Raw genomic sequence first — 7989 nt, forward strand, 5'->3', positions numbered from 1 at the left:
CTGGGGTTTCACTATGTTGGCCAGGCTGACCTTGAACTCCTGACCTCGTGATCTGCCTGCCTTGGCCTCCCAAAGTGTTGGGATTACAGGCGTGAGCCACTGCGCCCGGCTGTGACATGAACACTTTTCTAACTTACCCCCGTTTTCTACCACTACCACCTCCTTCCAGGGCCCTTCCCTGCCATTACTTTTACCAATTTGATATATATTTTCTAGGGCCCATTTCTTTGCATTTCCACTAATGTATTTATTTGGACTAATTTTACTTTTCTGTTGTCTTTGAAACTTACAGTATTTAATATGCTCGTTTAATCTGGTTCTGAAGTTTTGTGTTAGAATCTGTTACTAGAATTTATGTGCCTTTTGACCAGGAGTATGTGGTACTTCTGCAGCATCCTAGCACCATGTCTTCTATAGAGTAGATACTGAATCAAACCCAGCAAACACCAAAACCCCACTTGTTTCATTCATTCTTAAGACCTAGCCTCTACACTAATTGCCCCTCTCCTGGTTGGGGTTGTTAGGTGGTGGTGTGTCTTTGTCTAGCATAAGGCACCGAAAGGGACGTGTGAATAGCTTACTTCCTCTAAATAGTGCATTCTGCATGTGTAGGAAGTTTAGCGGCCTCTTGTCCATTATTCAGCAGTGGCCTCTTGCTGTTGAATCCAGATAACTGGGCGTTAAAAAGTCCAGAAAGGCCAGGTGTGGTGGTTTGTGCTTATAATCCTAGCAATTTGGGAGGCTGAGATGGGAGGATTGCTTGATCACAGGAGTTCAAGACCAGGATGGACAACGTAGTGAGAACCTGTCTCTACATTAAAAAAAAAAAAAAATGAGGTATGGTGGTACATGCTGATAGTTCTAGCTACTTGGGAGGCTGAGGTGGGAGGATCACTTGAGCCCATGAGTTCAAGGCTGCAGTGAGCCATTACCATGCCACTGCACTCCAGTCTGGGCAACAAAGCAAGACCCTGTCTCAATCAGCCCAGAAAGCCTACCTCCGAGTTCTCATTGTCAGCTTTTCACAGACTAACAACAAAAGAAACATTTCTTTCGTAAATAGTGTGTAGGAACAGTTTTAGCTTAACCACAGGTAATGCATACTACCTAGGAACCATATTTAAGAGAAAGGGGGATAGGAGGAATTACATTTTCAAAATCATCAGTTCCTTCAAAACCGTGTCTATCCCAGGTGTTTTATCAAGGTTATTGGAATAATGAAAATGTTTTGTCTGTAGATAAGCCAATTCAAAATGGTAAGTACATTATCTTTCTGCTTTTATAAGTCTGTGGGTACCTTTTTGTTTTAATATATTTTGGATGTTACAATTTTTAGGGTCTTTAAGCAATGTCATTTTGTATATAAACCACCTGAGGTCCAGAAGCTTATGAGTTCCATGAAGTGATGTACCAGACTGGGAGCAGAGCCCAGAGGAAGGTAAGGCCTGATCACCATTTAGACTGTACTGCGTTTACTGGGCCACACTGGGACTGGGTTGTCTAGTTGTCCTTCTGTGCCAAGGGACCTGATTTTCATGTACACAGTATACCACTGTACCTCTGCTACTTTCTGCTTCCCAAGGAGGCATTGGAGACTATGATATTGTGATTTATAAGAAGAAAGAAATATTTTGCTGTTTGTCTCTGGTTCCTGGCACAGAGCTCCCAAGTCTCCTGTAATTTCCTGGCTGGTAGGAACTTTTGTTCTAATGTTATGCCTCTCCGTGGGCCCCTGGATAGGGACTGGTCACCACAAAGACCAACCCATGATCAGAAGCTTAAAACTTTCAGCCCCACCCCACCCTTTGGAAGGGGAGAGAGGCTGCAGATTGAGTTACAATTGATTATGCCCATATGATTAAGTCTCCATAAAAATCCCTGAACTACATGATTCTTAGAGCGTCCATGTTACTGAACATGTGGAGCTGGTGTGCCCTGAGAGGACACAGAAACCCCATGCCCCTGCCCTATGTCTGTCTCCCATCTAGCTGTTCTGATAAGTACTTTCATAATAAATGGTTAAATGTAAATAAGATGTTTCCCTGAGCCATTCAAGCAAAGGATTCAATCCAAAGGGGTTAGGCAGCAGTGGGGAGTGTTGTGGGACCCTCAGATTTACAGCTGGTTGGTCAGAATAACAGGTCGAACCTGGGACTTGTGGTTGGGTCTGAATTAAGGGTAGTCTTGTGGGACCAAGCCCTTAACCTCCAGGTAGGTAGAGCCAGAGTTGAGTTAAATTTGTAGGATCACCTACCACAGAATTGATGTGTGGGGAAAAAAACTCACATCTGGTGTTAGAAGTGAAGTACTGAGAGTTAGTTGAGAGAAAAAAAGTGTTGGTTTTTCTTTTTTTTTTTTTTAAAGGTCATTTTATTTTTTGAGATGGTCTCACGGTTGCCCAGGTTGAAGTACAGTGGGTCAATCATGGTTCACTGCAGCGTTGATCTCCTGGGCTCAAGGGATCCTCCTACCTCAGCCTCCTGAGTACCAAGGACTACAGGTGTGCCACCACACCTAATTTTTTAATTTTTTGTAGAGTTGGAATTTCACTATGTTGCCCAGGCTGGTCTTGAACTCCTGGCCTGAAGTGATCCTCCTGCCTCAACCTCCAAAAGTGCTGGGATTACAGGCATGAGCTACCACGACTGGCCTGGTTTTTCTTTATTCAGAGACCATCTGGTGAGACTTGAGTTTGTTTTTACACTCAATAGAAAAAAGCTTCATGTCCATTTTTAATGGTAACCCTTCATTTGTGAGCAGTTGTGGTTAGAATCTTATTTGAAAATGATTAAGATGAATACTTGTGTGAGGCAGTCTGCCACAGGGTGTTTATAACCTATTTGAAGCATCAGGGTGTAAACTAATAGTAGCTGTTATTTATTGATTCATTCTAAATCATAGGTTATGTAAAGATCAAAAGTGTTTAATTTTAATATCATTATATTGTGTCATAATCCCAATGTAGTCTAATCAAAGATCTCTGGGAGTGGATGGCGTGGCTGTTTAAAAAAAGCATAAAGGGCATCCTCAGATTATTTGTTGTATCCCAGGTGCAATCTGGTCCTTTTCAGAGCTACTGCTAACCAACACTGCCATCTGGTGGACAGTAAGAAACTTCTGGTTCTTGTTGGGTCCATTAGCCAGGAAGGGTATTATGGTGTCGACTCAAGGCTAGGCCGTGCCAATGACTGACATGGAAGAATGAATCTGTTGAGGTGTTACTTGACTTCCTGTCTAGAATAGATATGGAAAACTAATTCAAAAAGAAAGTGTCTTTAAGAAGCCTGGGCCAGGTTAGTGCAGGCAGGAACTGTAGTCTTGCATACTAGTTTCCTGTCTGATAGGACCTTTCAGGTTTTGCTGCCTGGGTTTAATCTCAAGAAGGTTGACCCTTAGTGGGCCTGGAAGTGCCTGGAGGTTAGGCTGAAAGCTATCATTAGCAAGACTTGGTCTAGCCGGGGAGAAGGGTTTGCTGATCTGGAGAATTTGGCAGCCAAAGCAGGCCTGAACCAATACCAATTTCTTTAGAAAAGAATCAACTTGATGTTTGCTCAGGACCTGGGAAGGAGGTGTGGTGGGCCACAAAGAGTTAATAAAGGCTGGGCACAGTGGCTCCTGCCTGTAATCCCAGCACTTTGGGAGGCTGAGGCAGGTGGATCATTTGAGGTCAGTAGTTCAAAACCAGCCTGGCTAACATGGTGAAACCCCATCTCTACTAGAAATACAAAAATTAGCCGGGTGGTAGTGGTGGGCCCCTGTAATCCCAGCTACTCGGGAGGCTGAGGCAGGAGAATCGCTTCAGCCTGGGAAGCGGAGGTTGCAGTGACCCAAAACCCCACCACGGCACCCAGCCGGGAAGACAGGAGTAGAAAATGTCTCTCAAAAAAAAAAAAAAAAAAAGTCCTTAGTTGGATGCTGGTAAATGTCTCATAGTAAGAGTGGTTTATAAACATCTTGCCTTATGCTACTAAAAATACAAAGTAGCTGGTATACTTCTCACCTCCATTAAAGTGTCTGGGATCAAAGAATGGGGAAATGACTTTCTAGGTATTTCTCTCTCTTTTTTCTTTTTTTAGATGGAGTCTAGCTCTGTTGCCCAGGCTGGAGTGCAGTGGTGCGATCTCGGCTCACCACAACCTCCGCCTGCCCGGTTCAAGTGATTCTCCTGCCTCAGCCTCCCTAGTAGCTGGGACTACAGGCATGCGCCACCACGCCCAGCTAATTTTTGTACTTTTAGTAGAGACAGGGTTTCACTTTGTTGGCCAGGCTGGTCTGGAACTCCTGACCTCATGATCCACCCGCTTGGGCCTCCCGAAGTGCTGGGATTACAGGCGTGAGCCAGTACACCTGGCTGTATTTCTAGAACAGCAGGAACAAAGGCATGGAATTAAGGGAGGTAAGTAATCTTGGTCAGAATCATACAGTAGGACAATATGAGATGAAATTTGAGGGAGGCTCAAGTGGATTAGCTTTTTATTTCCTAAAGATGAAGGGGCCAAGATCAGGTTCCGGACTTGAGGAATGGAAAATATTTGGAATAAGCCCTCAAAGTTAGGGCCAAAAGAATCCAAGTGAAGGCGAGTTTAGTTTTTGTGGTCTTAGCCTGTTTCTCTAATGTGGGCGCACTACATTAGAAAAAAGTGGGAAGGCCCTTTTGACTCTCTGACCAGCCCATGGTGGTTGGCAAGAACAAGCACCTTACGAAAGGTGGCAAAAAGGGAGCCAAGAAGAAAGTGGCTGATCCATTTTCTAAGAAAGATTGGTATGATGTGAAAGCACCTGCTATGTCCAATATAAGAAATATTGGAAAGACATCACCAGGACCCAAGGAACCAAAATTGCATCTGATGGTCTCAAGCGTTGTATGTTTTAAGTGAGTCTTGCTGATTTGCAGAATGATGAAATTGCGTTTAGAAAATTCAAGCTGATTACTGAAGATGTTCAGGACGAAAACTGCCTAACTTCCATGGCGTGGATCTTACCTGTGACAAAATGTATTCCATGGTCAAAAAGTGGCAGACAATGATTGAAGCTCATGTTGATGTCAAGACTACTGATGGTTACTTGCTTCATCTGTTCTGTGTTGGTTTGACTAAAAAACGCAACAATCAGATACGGAAGACCTCTTATGCTCAGTACCAACAGGTCCGCCAAATCCAGAAGAAGATGATGGAAATCATGACCCGAGAGGTGCAGACAAATGACTTGAAAGAAGTGGTCAATAAATTGATTCCAGACAGCACTGGAAAAGACATAGAAAAGGCTTGCCAATCTATTTATCCTCTCCATGGTGTCTTCGTTAGAAAAGTAAAACTGCTGAAGAATCCCAGGTTTGAATTGGGAAAGCTCATGGAGCTTCATGGTGAAGGCAGGAGTTCTGGAAAAGCCACTGGGGACGAGACAGGTGCTAAAGTGGAACGAGCTGATGCATATGAACCACCAGTCCAAGAATCTGTTTAAAGTTCAGACTTCAAATAGTGTCAAATAAAAAGTGCTATTTGTGAAAAAAAGAAAAAAGAAAAAAGTGGGAGGGGTAGTCCAGATATGACAGAAGGATAAAGGGTGAAGGAATCAAGAATACAAATGAGAATGTCTTTAAAATTGCCAAACACAGATTCCAGTATGTACAGGAAGACAAAGGAGACAGGTTAATTAGGGAGTGGGATAGGGCTCAGGGACCAAAGCCTCCTAAGGGATGCGCAAAGGTAGTTTCCAGGAAGGGACTCTTGATTTGGTTGACTGGAAGAACCAAACAACAATTAGCCCTAGGCTTCCTCCAAGGAAATTCCCTAAAGAAAAGTCTTGCTATTCAGAGTGTTATTAAGTCCCAGGGTCTTCGTTGCCACTAATAGATCTTTTGGAGGGCCTGATATCAGATATTTCCCTATTCTTAGGAGGAGATGGCTGTTCAGGGAAGGCCAGATGTTAACAGAAGAAACAGAAGGATATTAAACATTCCATTAAGCTGGTGATTGGACAAGAAAAAAAAAGTTAAACATTGCCACAAAATCCTTTGGTTTCAGTGTTGAAACTAAATAAAACTCTATGGAGGCAGCAAGATGTTAAGTGGGGCAAGAGGGTCATAGACCAGTTTTCATTCTTAGGTAATTTTCATCTATTTGAAATATCCACATTTTGGGCATTGCGGTAAATTCCAGAATGGCACTTGTCTTGGTCTTTAAAGTTGGTTGAATACAGTACTTGAGGTATTGGTTGGATATTTGAAAGGCAGGCTCATTTATTGAAAGGCTGGCAATGACAAATAGGCTCACAATTCACAATGGAGGGATACAGACTTACATTGCTTGCCCATGGTTTTGTGATGATAAATCTGTGTGGGACTATGAAGCTATTAGAAATGTTCAGTTTAAGTGTTTGGCATATTGATATGCTGACAGAAAAAACAGTATGCCAATTTTTATATAATGATCTATGCTCTGTAGATTGGCATACATAGAAAAGATTTGTCAGAAGCAAGCCAATAACCACGATCACCTCTGGGTGGGGGAATTACAGGTGTCCCCCTCCAGGTACCTCCCTTCCCCCCATTCTTTACATTTCTTAGTCCTCATATTATCTTGATAAGTTTGGGGAAAAAAAATAAATAAAATCCCTGAGGTTTTTAAGCATCAGAAATAATTTGAACTCAAATCAATTAGTGGTCACCCCTGTATACCTTTTAAGTAAACCCCTCTCCCTATAGTTGACAGTAGTGGCTTCTGGCTTACTGGATATCACAGAAAACTTCAGCTTAACTTAGTTTAAACAGTAGGAACACAAGACTATGAGAATTTTTCAGTTGACCAAAATTTTTTCAGCTGACTTGAAAAATCCAGCCACCTGCTAAAGGTTGGAAAGGCATGACTGGAATACTTAGGTAGACTCCTAACTCAGGTTGCATACAGGAAAGCAGACTACAGTGGCCCAGGGATAAGCAGCAATTTTCCAGGACTAAGTAATTTCTGGAGCTTGTACATTTGGAACACATTTACAACAATCTGTCATGGGACTCAATCTAAAGGGGCTAAATTGCTACTTTTATTTATCCTCTGGGAGAGAATGTGAGAAATAATGGATCAAGTCACATGATACCAATTCAACAGATATGCCAAATCCTTAATGTTCTAGAATTGGTTTCTGAAATCCTATGGTTTCACTGGTTTTAGAAAGTTTTGATTTGAAGAATCTCTTGGTGTACAAGTCAATTCAGCTGTTAGTTTTGAACATGCAAATTTGTTCCAATATAATATATTATTTGCTCAGGGGGCAATTCATTCTGCAAGAAAATGAACGCAGAAAACTGCACCTCTTGAACCAAGCTGCAGGGAAACACATAAAGCACACACATACACCTCCAATAGATAGTCTTTCACAGTGACATTGAACTACACCCATCCATATTTCCTTTCCCTATGATTCCAGATAGCCCACCTTCCAGATAACCCACCTTCTTTTCCCTCTATTCCAGATAGCCCTTACTTTCACAGGAAGTCAAATCACAAACCGCAACCCTTCTGAGGCCCAGTTCCACAAGCACACTTTGAGTCTTCCTCAAGGTAAAGTGCCATATTTGTTTGTAGTGTTTATTATATTTCTTAAATGTTTATGTGTAAACCCACTGTTTTTAAATGTGTCACTGGTGAAGTTTTAAAGTGCTATGCCCTAATACCATTTTTCATATAAGCCCTGTGGTTTGTATTTGTGGAACTTTTCATGGTGTAGTGATTTTTAGAAACTGAAATGGAATTCATTTTCCTAAAAGGTTGTATAGGCTGGCCTTTTTCCTTTCTATATGAAATGTTTGCTTAATATTTTCTTGTTCAACGTAATTTGTCTCTGCAAAACAGGAGTAAATTCTAGTTATTCAAAAATTTTGGAGATGAGTCCCCACATATGTATTACCCACTCCCAAATAAATTAGGGGATAAAATAAATATATTAGGTTGGCTATACAATCCGTTTTTGTTGTTGTTGTTGTTGTTGTTTTTG

General features: G+C 41.9%; 1 pseudogene across 1 annotated transcript; it reads left to right on the top strand.

Moving 5' to 3' along the window:
• Positions 1-4226: 4226 nt before the first annotated feature.
• LOC111537957 lies at positions 4227-5988 on the top strand (annotated as a pseudogene). The gene has a single exon (XR_002730162.1). The product of XR_002730162.1 is annotated as a 40S ribosomal protein S3a pseudogene (transcript).
• Positions 5989-7989: the final 2001 nt, after the last annotated feature.

This window comes from Piliocolobus tephrosceles, chromosome 9 (genome assembly GCF_002776525.5).
Source record: "Piliocolobus tephrosceles isolate RC106 chromosome 9, ASM277652v3, whole genome shotgun sequence".
NCBI lineage: Eukaryota > Metazoa > Chordata > Mammalia > Primates > Cercopithecidae > Piliocolobus > Piliocolobus tephrosceles.